This window comes from Lissotriton vulgaris, chromosome 10 (assembly GCF_964263255.1).
Source record: "Lissotriton vulgaris chromosome 10, aLisVul1.2, whole genome shotgun sequence".
Classification (NCBI taxonomy): Eukaryota; Metazoa; Chordata; class Amphibia; order Caudata; family Salamandridae; genus Lissotriton; species Lissotriton vulgaris.
The window spans coordinates 720053254-720067998 of NC_141698.1; positions in this window are offsets into that span (position 1 = coordinate 720053254).

A 14745-nucleotide genomic window follows, 5' to 3' on the forward strand; every position below is an offset into this window, starting at 1 on the left:
ATTAATGTGTCACAGAATATTTTTTTAGCTGGCACCTGCTTCCTTAGTGCGCCCTGATTAGTGATCTTTTGCACTTGCTAAGTGCTTTCATTGTTGCAAAATTAGTTACAACACCTGCCCTGCCCCAACTGACAATAATGAATTAGGGGCTAATTAATGTGTCACTGAAAGAATTTAAAGTTCCAGCCTGGCACCTGCTTGTCTGCTCCTTTAGCTGTAAATCAGGACCTTTGTGGCATACAGTTAAGGTCAGAGCAGGGTCACACAATAGTTGCAAGCAGGCAACCGAATTCTGGAGGGCCCCCTCAGGAAGCACTACAAAGAATCGTTACAAATCATGAGGTTGACCTTTTGCACCTGCTCATTGCTTTTGCTTTTGCTGAAATCGTTTTTCGGTTTTTTTCGCGCTATTCGCGGGGCGCGGCGTCGTGCGAAACCGACCGCGGAAGCCGCCAATTCGTGCGAATGAGCATTTTATTTTTTTGCGGCTTGTTGTTTCGCGAGTTTTTTTGCAGTATTCGCGAGCCGCTTGCAGCGCAACACGCGAATTTACCCCAAGGTCGAGTACGGGCGCGGCCATTTTGTTTGCGTGACGTATTTCCGTTTCCGCCCGCTATGTATAATCTCGCGCAGTAAGCGCATTGCGAGTAGAGGTTCGCACGAGATCGCGCGGGAAATCTAGAGGTTCGCACGAGATCGCGAGGAAAATCTCGCGCGAACTTACTTTCGCGCTCGTGAACGGGCGCCGGCCATCTTGTTTTTCATTCATTTCCTGTGTCTGGGCATGGTGTTTAATCCTCTTGGTATCTTTGCCATCCTTTGCTTGTTTTCAGTTTTTTTTTTACGATTTTGCTTCTTATCTATCCCTCTCTTTTCCTAGCTGTATATTTTTGTCTTTTCTGCTATTTTTCTTTACTTTTAAACTACTTTTTTAAACTCTTTTCTTTTCTTCTTCCCTATCCTATTCTTTCTTAATTTTCTACTTCTTCCTACCTTACCTGCCCAGACCATGGTCAAGCCAGGCGCCGTGAAGCTGCCCAGGCACTTGAGGGCCGCAGCGGCGGCGGGGAGTAGTGCTGGACCCAGTGGCAGGACAGCATGCGGGAGATTGAGGGGGGAGCAGGTGACGCGACGGGAGATATTCAGCCCGGAGGAAGTGGGCGCGCTGGTCTACTTCGTCCAGCGCCGCCTGCCCAGGACCATCGCGGGAGGCGGCAGGATCGCGGCCGGCGGCTACAACATGCGGGAGCGCCGGAAGCGGTGGGAGAAGGTGTGCTGGGCCATATCCCACCTCTACGGGGTCCAGCGCACCTACAGCCAGGTCACCCATCGCTGGACGGACCTCCTGGACCGCGAGCGCGACCTGCTGGACCAGCTCGGCTTGGAGATCCCCGGGCTTGGTGAGTAGTAGTAGCCATTTAATCACTCACTACTATGATGTTTTCTCCTGCTCTGTGTTGTTGTATTGCAAATATTTGTTTTTTACATGGAGCAAGCCAATAATGCCGCTGATGACGATTACATTGTAGTTAAATTATATTTCAAAATCTTCTGTGCATTTCAGGTGCACTGCTCTCCTTCTCAGTGGCGTTGCTACTATGCTTATTTGTTTTCTATTTCGTGGTCTCATTGGCCTGAGTAACTATTATGTATGAGTGTACTTTACAGAACTGCGTAATGCTAGACACTAGGGGGCAGATTACATTTACAAGCCCCTTGCGCCACGTTTATGTTGCCTTGCGTGACGCAACAGCGGCGTAAACGTGCCGCATCCCTGCGAGTCATTTACAGCATGACGCATCTAGGGAGATGCGTCACGTTATAAAGCCATGGGCCTGCACCACAATGGGTGCGTTCCTAGTACGCAGGGTGGGCGGTCCAGCGGCTGTGCGCCTCGCAAAATTGCCTGCGTGAAATGTACAAGATTTAACGCAGGCACTTCTGCGACGCTGCTACGTCAATTCAATTCCTTATGTCTGCTCGAAGCAGGCGAAAGGACTGACACAGCATGTTAAGTATTGGGTGGCCCTGAGCATTACTGGAGTTGCATTGCGTTGGCGACGTGACTCCAGCGATGCGCCGCTCTTACGTGACGAGATGCGTCACGCAAGTGCCTACCCTTGCGCCAGGGCGCGCCGCATTGTAAATGAGGCACATCTGCCGTGTCGCAAGGGTAGTTTTGCGTGACGCATTTGATGATGATCTGGCGCATCTCTGGAGATGCGCCAGAACGCGTAAGTAAGTATGCCCCTAAGGGGCAGAATTGCAATTACCGTCGCATCCCTGCAAAGTAGCAGGGATGCGCCATTAATTGTGCGGCCCGCTACCACCACCAAACATGGTGCGCCGTATTTGCAATGCGGCGCACCATGGGCCCAAAACGTCACCGAAGCTTTACTGCTGGAGTTGCGTCGCAACGATGGCGCAGCTCCATCAATGCTCTGGGGTACCCTATCTCCCCAATGCTGGGTCAAGCCATACGTCTGCTTCAAGCAGGTGCAGGGTTTGTGTGACGCATCATTGTCCTAAAGGTGACTGATTGATATTTTGTAGATTTCCCTCAGCCACTATTAGGATGTGTTCCAGCGCAGGAATGCCCTCCCTTGCGCCGGAACGCCCCCTGATGGCGCAGGGCTTTATAACGGGATGCATCTCCCAAATGCGTCACGTTGTTATAATATTATACGCCGCACCATGGCGACCTTTTTTGTTTAGCTGCTGCGTCACAAAAGTCACGCAAGAACGGCGCAAAAGAGCCGCAAGGGCTTAAATCTGCCCCTTCCTTTGTAACCCTGACAATAAGAAAAATAGTGGCGGTGGATTGATAGTTTGACTATTTAAATGACTGGTAATGTAGCAGGCAACTGTTAGTGTTGTCACTGATCTGACTGAAATCACAATGGAGTTTGTCTGTCACTTTGCGTCTTGCCTGCGGACTGCGGACTGCCAGTCCTAGGTGAACGTTTCAGTACTTTGTTTAGTGAGTTACGTGACTTTCGAAGTCACAGGTCCGCAAATAAATGAAAAGTAACCATAATCAATATAATTTCGCGGAAATATTTTGTTATTGTTCTTTTGAAATGTTTGATTTGGTTGACATTGACAAGCAACAATCATCCATGTTTTCTGTTCTTTCTTTCATGTTGTACGTCAGCTCCCCCCAGGGGCGAGAGGAGGACACAGGAGCAGCAGGCGGCGGATGCTGTTCAACAGGGCCAGGATCGGGCAGGCGAGGGCTCCTCTGCTGGCCCCAGTAAGTTTTCATTTTAGACTAGTACCTATTTTTCCTAGCGTTCCTCATTTGACTTTTTTCAAAATTGTCTTTGCTCTTCTTGTAGACTGTATCTAAATTCTTATCCTGCCTCTACTATGACTCCCTGTGGTATTACTAGATTATTCTTATTAGTCTGTCTGTGTAGCTAACTAAGATTGCACGGTTGGCGAAACTCCCATGATTCTAGTCAGCAATAGCTCTATCAACTTAGTGCAGTCCTCTGGGATTGTCCATAATGTCTTTTGAAGTGTTCTATCTGGACTCATGCTTGCAAAAATTGCAAAACCTTTCGCTCAGTCACTCTAGTCTGGACCAAAAAACACAGATTGTATTTAAGTTTAAAAGCTTTATTAAAAGTAAACACATTTATTAAAATGAAGTCATAATAAAACTAAACGTTTAACTGATAATGGAAAAGTGGTTAGTGCTGACGATTAATTGAAGACATTTCTTGTGGTCGAGCCGAGCTCTCACCTGGTTTCAACTTGATCTTGTAGTTAGAAGTCCATCTTCTGTCTATGTGGAGAAAAATGGTGCGTGTTAAAAAAACAGCCTTCATCAGTTGTGCCAAAAAGTGCAGCAAGACAACCTTCCCTGGAAAAAGGGACATTTTTTTTAACTTTAACGTAGACAGTCACAAATTACATTGTTTTCACATGTCTTCATTCCTAGACCAAATACTAGTGACTAGTGAGTGCTTTATTCTAACATTGTTACATGTACTTTGTAGGTGGAACATCTGGTGGCGGGGCCAGTGTGGAGGTGGTGGTGCTGGACACGGAGGCGGAGGCCGATTGTTCAGGGGAGGAGGCGGCGGCGGCGGCTGTGAGAGTTGAGACGGTGGTGGTGGCGGCCAGAGGTAAGCTCTTATATATTCCTTACTTATTGAGATTGAAGACTAGCTGGGAAGGCAAGAATATGAGATGCATGGCTGGGTGAATGATGAAGCAATGATGGGTGGAAGGACAACAGCCTGGGTGGGTGACACAGAAACTGTATGTGTCCATATACCTGGATCATGCTACTATCTGACTCTTAGATAGCATATGTGTATCTAGAGCAGGGGTACTCCTAGTACGGCCCGCGGGCCGGTGGTGGCCCGGCAAGCCTTCCTTGGCGGTGCGCAGACCTTGCAGACAATCACTGCTCCCCCGGCCCCCACAGAGCAGAGGCTTTTTTGTATTTCACCTGTTAGCGCCCCTGCATCTCCACTCTGACAATCACTGCTCCCCCGGCCCCCACAGAGCAGAGTGGAGATGCAAGGCCACAAAGAGGTGAAATAGAACAAAGCCTCTGCTCTGTGGGGCCGGGCAAGCAGTGATTGTCAGGGTGGAGAAGCAGGGGCGCTAAAACAAACAAAGCCTCAATAATATGTTAATGGTCTTTTAAAGACCTGTTAAGTACTTTGGTGTTGTTGTCTGTGTGTGCGCGTTGAGGAAGCGGTCTCAACCCGGGCTGAAGGCTGACACAGATAGACACACACACAGTGAGATGACAGAGGGGGAGGGAGAGGGAGGGCAGGAGGGAGAGAGAGATGGAGGGAGGGCAGGAGGGAGAGCAGGAGGGAGAGAGATGTATGTAAATGCTGGGTCTGGTGGCTCAGTGGATGAGGGCATCTGCTGCAGGGACCTGTGTGCAACCTCATGGTCACAAGTTATCGTTTTGCTTTAGCCCCGCCCCCTCTGACTCCGCCCCCACCAGTGCGGCCCTCGGCCCCAAACTACACTGTAAATGTAGCCCCTGAGAGAAAGTTTGTGAGTACCCATGATCTAGAGAGAGTAGACGGTCAGTGGATGAACTAAGTGTAACTTTGAAGAGCATGTAACACTGCACCCGCACGTCCGTTCCAGTGTAGGAAAGGCAAGGAAAAGAACTTTTAATTTTGTCCAAATACTACCATAAATAGTAGCAGTAGTTTGTATTGCAAGCACTGCATAGATCCGGTTATTATGGTGGCCACTCCCTACCTCTCTTAATAAGTTTAGTAGTACTCAGTCATTCATGTGTGGATGTATCACTGGTCACTCAATAAAAAGCAAAGCACCTAAAGTCATCCCATATATAAGCAAAAACATCCCATGTGAAGTGATAGATAATCAGATTATTTATCTTCTTCAATTTTCCATTTCTAGTACTCATTTCCACTGTAGGGTGAAAGTTAAATTAATTAAGCAGTAGCCCTTGAGTTGTAACAGAGTATTCTCAGTGCCACCCGTAATAGAAAAGTAAGAGCTTCACCACCTGCATGTACTGGACGGGTACAGTAACGCAACGGCAACGCAAGTCTAGGTCACTCCTCATGGCGTGCGTCTCTTTTTCTCGGGTGCAAGTTTACTGCGCTGGCATTATGCTGGCTTGCAGAAAATAACGTACCAATTTTCCAAAACAAGAGATAAGAAGAAGAATAAGACTGGTGTACTTTCATAGTCGACTCCAATGGAAGTCCACAGTGCTCGTAGAATTTGTTCCTTAAACTCCCACTAATGTTAGAGCAAGGATGAAGAAGTGTGAGGTTAGATAGATACTGGCCTCAATAGTTATGTAATGCGCTTGCAAGTTGCTAGTTGTACTGCAGCACAAATTTCTGCTGAATGATTGAGTTAATCTTAAAGAGCATTGGTTACAGACTATGTCTTTCTTTCTTCATATAGGTTCTCCTTCCAAACGAACAAGGAGGAAGGAGCTGGCTAGAGCGGCCCGGCAACGGAGGATCGAGGCCACTGTTGCGGAATATCGGCGGCTGGTGGCCCTGGAGGACGTGGAAAGTGTGCAGTCGACAACTACAACAACGTCGTCTGCATCGGCCTCCGTGGCCCCACGGGCTGCCACCCAGCACAGTGGTCCACCGAGACTGAGCCGGGCTGCCAAAGGCAAACGCCACCGCCGAGCAGCAAGGCCAACAGCTGCCTCTCACAGGCCTTGCACCTGCAAGGCAGTGAAGGCACGCCTGCGCCGCACTACCCTGATGGTGTCCCGCCTTCAGCAGGAGCTCGCCTTGCTCCGCGAGGAGCATGATGCCCTGGCCCAAAAAGTTAACAGCATCCACCCATAGTGTCCCTTGCCCCTTTTTTAGAGACTTTTGGGGGGTGGGAATTGGGAGTTGGGTTTTTGGGGACTTTTGAAGGACAATCGTTGGGGTTAGGGAGGTCTTGCGGGAGATTATTTTGTTAGGGATATAAATATACTTTTTCAAACTTTATCTGAGCATACCTGTTTTTTACTGCTTGCCTGGTGGGTGGGGGTTTAACGTTGACTGTTTTCCTGAAAGTTTAGTTCCATTTTCTTCCTTTAAGTGTAAATGCCCAAATGTTTTCAACACTAAGTGCCTCTCACAGACTAAGTGAAGTGAATCCAAGAGTCCTAGGACTTTAGTAGTACTACCTTCAGTCTCTCGTCTCTCGTACTAATACTCCATTATACCCCCAAACCACCAAACGCTTATCTTACCTGTAATTTGTGTTTGAAAGTAGGGCTAGACCCAGGGCTGGCTCCACGGGAAACACCGAATAACGTTGGCAATCTTGGTCGGATAAAATTTCCTCATAGCGGTGGTACTAGTGGTGTGACACAGTGGCAGTTGCATGCCTATGAAAAAAAGAAAATGAAATCTGGTTTGTCCTCCTGAGCAATTCAACGGTACAACTGAGAATATAGCAGGTGACAGAAGTACAGTAGAGCAGTGCCACATTGTAGCCTAACAAATGGTAAAGTATAACTACTAATTCGGTTGAAGTTCTTTCACATTAGCAATGGTTCTTTGTCAAGCAGAGTAAGAATATATCATCGACAACTGTGGAAAGAAAGAATGCGACAGTACAGGGCCTGTGTGGAATTATTGATAACGATATTCAACATAAGGTCTCTGTAGCCAGATACCCGAGAGCCTTGCTGGTCACTATAAATCCATTCACAACAACACTCAATGGGGTTGGTCTGGAAGGTGTCAGGTTTACTCCCCGTGATCCAGTCGATGCAAATATGGTTCCACCTCCAAATGTCACCAACACCCAGAAGTGTAAACACAGGGTGTTCGAGGCATTAGGCGGGGGAGAAAAATAACAAACTAAAATAAAAAATGTGGGATGGGTAAAGGTAGGGTCAGCAGGGAAAGGATACCTGTAACAGAAGACAAGACAGGCATCAGTGAAGTGCTGTCCTAACATACAAGGGTACTCTCATATAGTCTCACTAAATAGTCTGCAAGTCTCCCGCCTACTCATGGGAAATGTAGTTTCATAGTACGGTAGGCGCTTAGGGGCTGCGTAACCTGACAGAAGGTATAGTAGATAGAAAAGGAGAAATTGCTTTTTTTCTAGGTGTCCCCTCACTCACCAGGGTTGCCCCTTGGTGACATGCTTCATCATTGGGGCCATCCCAGTCCTCTACGGCCTGGGGCGTGCTGCGACTTGCGAATTACGTAGGAGCACTTACAAATGACTATGTGTGGTGCAGATAGTGGAGTGGACTAAGTGATGTGTTAAGGGATCAATGTAGAAGCCGAGAGAGAGCCAAGAAATGCAGTCACAGTCAGAGAAAAAGGCAAGGGATACTGTATCTATGTGGTTGTAGTGGTCCTGTTGGAAGTGGTAAGTAAGTTGCCCGCAGAAAAAAAATCCTCCTATTAGCGGCACTCCTCCATTGCAGCCGACGCTTCGTCCACCGATGTTGGTCACCAGAAGACACCCTGTCCACTGCCTGCCTGATGCTGAATTGTGGCTCGCTACTGTGAAGCCTGACTCCATCCTTTTTTCCCCATTGCAGAGACTGAAACCCGGCCTGTAATTATTCAACGAAAAACAGGAAGTGATATAATATTACAACACCACTGATAAATAAATATAAGGTATGTAGGCTGTGGAGTGCAAAAAGTCACAATTTGTTTTTCCTAGTAGACAGTACAATGTTTTTGAAAGTGCATACTCTGAGTCACCTTTTGAAGGATAAATAAGTATGGGCAAATTAATGTAGCGGATCTTGCCCCTCAAGCTAGGTGTACTGTAAACTGTGTTTTAGAACAAAATTAGATCTTCCTAGCAGTGCTCCCACCCAGACCCTTACTAAAGCCAGTCGCAAAAATGTAGAAGACCCCCAATCAAATCTCAAAAAACGAGGCCTAGCAGAAAACTGGTGACAAAACTTACTTTGAAAGTAAAAGTAGGCCGAAGTACCCTAATTACCCATTACCCACCGTGGATTGCATTCAAACCACTTGCAAGCAACCAAGCAAAAGTAGCCATAGCCAGCATCGCTCCAAGACTCGAAATCCCCCCCACTCAAACACATGCAATAGAAATACTGCTAACCCTAACGAACCCTAAGTTAAGAATAGTGGCAAAGGCTTTCTTTAACTATGCCAAATCCCCCCTTTCCCACCATGGATTTTCTTCAAATGACTTGCAACCAAAATTACACATTCTCACGAGTGCTCTAAGACCCCAGAACTCAGTTTGAAAAATCTAGAACACCCCGAAACACATGCAATCCTGCTGCTAGGGCTAACCCTAACGAACCCTAAGTTACAAAAAGTGCCAAAACTAAAGGCTTTTCCGCGCGGATTTTGTCCCAACCACTTCTACCCGGTATTAGACCTTCCCAGGAATGCCCCAAGACCCGTCAACCCACCCGCCAAGAAGCATAACACCCCCAAACAGGCCAAAAGCAAAATCTCATACTTGCAATATTTCTGGGCCTTCGGTCCAAACGCGCTGCGTAGCTAGGCCATAAGTCGGGGTTGGCACGACGGATTTCCTGAAAAGCAAATGCAATCAAGATTAGAGTGTCCCAGCAGTGCTCCCAGACCACGAAACTCACCCGCAAACACCAGGAAGCCCCCCAAACAGGCCCCCGAAAACGCTACATAGAGCAAAATGTCAGAAATAGCCAAAAAAAAAATCGGCCTGGATTTTGTCCCAACCACTTCTACCCGGTATTAGATCTTCCCAGGAATGCCCCAAGGTCCGTCAACCCACCCGCCAAGAAGCATAACACCCCCAAACAGGCCAAAAGCAAAATCTCATACTTGCAATATTTCTGGGCCTTCGGTCCAAACGCGCTGCGTAGCTAGGCCATAAGTCGGGGTTGGCACGACGGATTTCCTGAAAAGCAAATGCAATCAAGATTAGAGTGTCCCAGCAGTGCTCCCAGACCACGAAACTCACCCACAAACACCAGGAAGCCCCCCAAACAGGCCCCCGAAAACGCTACATAGAGCAAAATGTCAGAAATAGCCCAAAAAAAAATCGGCCTGGATTTTGTCCCAACCACTTCTACCCGGTATTAGACCTTCCCAGGAATGCCCCAAGACCCGTCAACCCACCCGCCAAGAAGCATAACACCCCCAAACAGGCCAAAAGCAAAATCTCATACTTGCAATATTTCTGGGCCTTCGGTCCAAACGCGCTGCGTAGCTAGGCCATAAGTCGGGGTTGGCACGACGGATTTCCTGAAAAGCAAATGCAATCAAGATTAGAGTGTCCCAGCAGTGCTCCCAGACCACGAAACTCACCCGCAAACACCAGGAAGCCCCCCAAACAGGCCCCCGAAAACGCTACATAGAGCAAAATGTCAGAAATAGCCCAAAAAAAAATCGGCCTGGATTTTGTCCCAACCACTTCTACCCGGTATTAGACCTTCCCAGGAATGCCCCAAGACCCGTCAACCCACCCGCCAAGAAGCATAACACCCCCAAACAGGCCAAAAGCAAAATCTCATACTTGCAATATTTCTGGGCCTTCGGTCCAAACGCGCTGCGTAGCTAGGCCATAAGTCGGGGTTGGCACGACGGATTTCCTGAAAAGCAAATGCAATCAAGATTAGAGTGTCCCAGCAGTGCTCCCAGACCACGAAACTCACCCACAAACACCAGGAAGCCCCCCAAACAGGCCCCCGAAAACGCTACATAGAGCAAAATGTCAGAAATAGCCCAAAAAAAAATCGGCCTGGATTTTGTCCCAACCACTTCTACCCGGTATTAGACCTTCCCAGGAATGCCCCAAGACCCGTCAACCCACCCGCCAAGAAGCGTAACACCCCCAAACAGGCCAAAAGCAAAATCTCATACTTGCAATATTTCTGGGCCTTCGGTCCAAACGCGCTGCGTAGCTAGGCCATAAGTCGGGGTTGGCACGACGGATTTCCTGAAAAGCAAATGCAATCAAGATTAGAGTGTCCCAGCAGTGCTCCCAGACCACGAAACTCACCCACAAACACCAGGAAGCCCCCCAAACAGGCCCCCGAAAACGCTACATAGAGCAAAATGTCAGAAATAGCCAAAAAAAAAATCGGCCTGGATTTTGTCCCAACCACTTCTACCCGGTATTAGACCTTCCCAGGAATGCCCCAAGACCCGGCAACCCACCCGCCAAGAAGCATAACACCCCCAAACAGGCCAAAAGCAAAATCTCATACTTGCAATATTTCTGGGCCTTCGGTCCAAACGCGCTGCGTAGCTAGGCCATAAGTCGGGGTTGGCACGACGGATTTCCTGAAAAGCAAATGCAATCAAGATTAGAGTGTCCCAGCAATGCTCTCAGACCACGAAACTCACCCACAAACAGACGGAACCCCCCCTAAGAGCACCTCAAAGGCAAGCAAGTCATCAAAAACACAAAAAATTTTCCGCCTCGGATTTGGTCCAAACCACTTTTAGTGCTTCCCAGCAATGGCCCCAGACCCGTCAACTCACCTGCAAAGAGGTAGAACAACACCCCCACAAGTGCTGAGTCTTTCTTCATTGGGCGTAAACCAGCCCTCTGCTTTGATGGAAATAGGAGTCTCTGGAGGAGGAGGATAGAGGAGCATGTTCTTCTGAACTTGTGAACCTGAGGAATGCAGACTGCGGCACCTTCAAATAAATTAGCAAACAAGTGAAGACAGTTCTGCTGATGGGCTTGTTTTTGTGATTATCTGATTAAAGTTTGAATTATATTAACTGTGCACAACAAAGAAAGACAGACACACAGGAATAAAAGTGAATAAGGATGAAAAAGAAAGTTATTGATTCGTTGTCTCATTTTCAGGGCTCGAAGTCGGTATCACGGTCCAGGAATAAGAATAAGGCTTCGTCATCATACTCTGCGAATTCAGCCAGGGTGAGGTCAGTGCCACCTGACAGAGTAGAAATTCCCTCATCTATGTTGCTGGCCACCTCCTCTTCATCCGGCACGCTCTCTCGTACCCTTATATCTGGTGGTATGAGGTGCTGATTCATCTTGATCATTGTTAACCTCTCCACATTTTTGGGCGAGAGGCGGCTCCGTTTGGGAGTTACAATCCCACCAGCCGCACTGAAAACCCGTTCAGAAGACACACTTACGAGTGGGCAAGACAAGTAGTTTAAAGCCAGGTTGGTGAGCTGTGGCCACAATTCTTTTTTCCCATGCCAATACGCCAATGGGTCAGAATTAACATAGACCTCTGTGGAGTCATTCAGATAGTCCTTCACCATCGACTCAAGGTCCTCCTCCAAGGTTCCTCCACTTTGCGTAGCTCTTGCTGTGCCTCTGACCTTTTGAGAACCAAACCCACGCAGAGCTAGCCAATCCTCTTCAGCCTCCAATGTTTCTGTTGTCTTTCGTGCAGATGATCCGGTTGCCGGTGTCTTTAACGGCTGAGAGGTCACTTGTGCCACAGCCACAGGTGCAGAAGTGGATTGTTTTGACTGGGGATGGCCTGCTGATGTACTGCCATTTCCTTCAATTTCCAGCCGTTCTGTTTCAAACTTCTTGGCTGACAAGGCTAGCCAACGTTTGTACTTTGTAACATCTTCATCACCAAAAGGAAAGAATGCTCTGCCTGCCAGCGCCTTTTTGTAGCGTGGATCCAGAATAGTAGCACAAATGTAATGCTGTTCTGAGTGGATCTTTTTAAGACGTTCATCACCTTGTAGGAGCTCTAATAATTGCTCAGCCAGAAGCAAAGAGTCTTTCTTTTTGTCATCTTTTCCAAACACAGAACACACCTCCTTCAGTTGGTCCTCCAGCATGTACAACAATGGGATAGCTTTTCCCAAATTAGAGTCCTCCTTGCTGACTGCACGCGTGAAGACCTCAAAAGGACGAAGCATGCGTGTTAGGCTTTCAACTATGTTCCATTGCGGCCCACCCATCCTCAGCTCCTCTATACCCTCTTTCAAGAAATATTGATCGAGTTGCGTATACTGCTCATACAGACGCTCAAGCATGTAGAAGGTTGAGTTCCAACGTGTTACCACCTCCTGGATGAGTGCTTTCACTGGCATTTGACATTGATATAGCATGCTCCTCAGCTGCTTCCGGGCCTTAAAAGAATGCCTGAAATGCTTGCAAATTTTTCGGCAGTTCTCCAATACACTGTACGCTGCACTGCGTTTATTACCCAAGAATTTTTGGACAACCAGGTTTATACAGTGCGCCAAACACGGCACTCTGAAATAGTAACCGTCCCTCATGGCCTTAACTATATTGGAGCCATTGTCCGTGGAAACATAACCAACCTTGCGTTTTAGTGGGGACAGACAGTTAAGGACCTTTGTGTTAAAGACATCCAAAATGTTTTCTGCTGTGTGACGTTTCTCCAAACCAAACATGGCTAGTGTTGCATGTTTCCGAGCACCTTTAAAAACAATGTTAGTGTCAACACCTGAGTTTAGCTTTGCTTTAGCCCCTGAAAAAGAGACCCAGTGTGCAGTGATGCACATGTAATCAGCGCCTGCGCCACTGGTCCACATGTCTGTTGTCAGATGTATAGTGTGAACAGCACTCTTCTGCAAAGCTGCCCCAATCACCTTCAGAACATCTTCATGTAGTGCTGGAACCGCAACTCGGGCAAAATAGAACCGGCTAGGAACCTTCCATTTAGGGCAGAGCGCTGTCACTAATTCTAGAAAACCAACCCCTTCTACAAAAGAAAAAGGGAGAAGGTCCAGAGCTAGCATTTTAGCCAGCTTAGTGTTATACAGACGGGTCATTGGGTGGTTGCGTTCATATTGCGCTTCTGTAAACAACATCTTTTTAATGTTGCCCTGGACCAATGGTTACGGGATGATGATGATCTCTTCGACCCAGTTACGCTCGCTGATGAACTTTCCCGCATTGATGTCTCACTCTCTCCCACACTCTTAGTGTGGCTCCCATGGGGTGTGCTGCTGACATGGGAACTGGGTGTAAGTGAAGTGTTTGAATCGTCTTCTTCTACCTCCTCGTCATCAGCAGATGACAAATCAACGTTTTCATTACGTGCAATTCCGGCTTTCTTGACCGCCTCTAGGTGCGGAAACCATTGGACAGCGTGCCTTCTCTCAAGATGACCTCTCTGGCCTCCGGTACCATAGTTAGAACCAAGCTTACCACGACTAAATCGAAGCTTACAAAGGCTACAAATGGCTACGTTTTCCTTTTTTGGGCAAACACTAAAGAAGTCCCAAACTGGAGACTTGAAATGTCTTCGGGGGCCGGAGGAGGCGGCGATACTGGTGGTGGTGGTCCTGCTGCTAATGACAGATGAAGTGGAGGATGTGGATTGCCGAACTTCAGTACGTTTTGCACTTTCACCACCACGAATTGAGGTCGAGGACGAGGTGGGTACCTTCTTGCGAAGAAATATGGAAGCGGTAGGTTTTGGTGTACTACTTAACTCCAAATCTAATGATTCCATTTCCATTGCCTCCTCGCCGACATCATCATCATGCTCAGCAGCTTCTCGGGATAGGGTCAAAATGTCTCTTTGCTGCATGCCCGGTGGGGCTGCAGTGACCTTTGTGATGACTGGCTCGTCGTCATCGTGAGAGGCTTCATCACCAGCAGTATCTGTCACTTCTTGTTGAGCCTCATCACACTCCATAGGTTTGAGTTTTTGGACGACCTTCCTTTTACGCTTAGGTACCGGTGTCAGATCATGGTGTGCCTCACTGTCAGACCGCAGTTGTGGTTCCCAAGACAGATCACTTGCATCAGAACGAGGTGGGCTTGAAGAAGATGTAGACACCCCCCTTGATCTTTTCCTTGCTAGGGATGTGGAAGACAATGAATGATCATCAGGAGGAGTGGCTTCCAATGATACCTCAGCTTCATTGTCGATTTCCAAATGTGCCCCTACTTCGGGAGGAACAACTATTGTGGGCACTTGTGAACCTCCATGCACCTTTGCTTGCGCATCTCCTTTTGCTGCCTCTCCTTCCACATGTACTTGGGCGTGTACTTGCACATGGTGTTGTTGTTGCGGCTGTGGTTGTTCAACACTTGTCAGATGAGTTACAACAACCTGTGTTGATTCAGGGGCATTGCTGCTACTTTCTTGCGATGAGCCAACATCACTGGTCGATGGTGATTGGAGAAGTACACTGACTGCCTCTGAAGCACTCAAGGGCTTTGACTTAAGTTGGCGTGGTGGTGGAGGCACTGAACCCAATGGAGCAGGGGTGCTGCTCTCAGCTTGGTCCCCAGCAGATCCTGCTGCTGCAGGCGTACTTTTTTTTTTGCTCCCAAAAAAAGTGG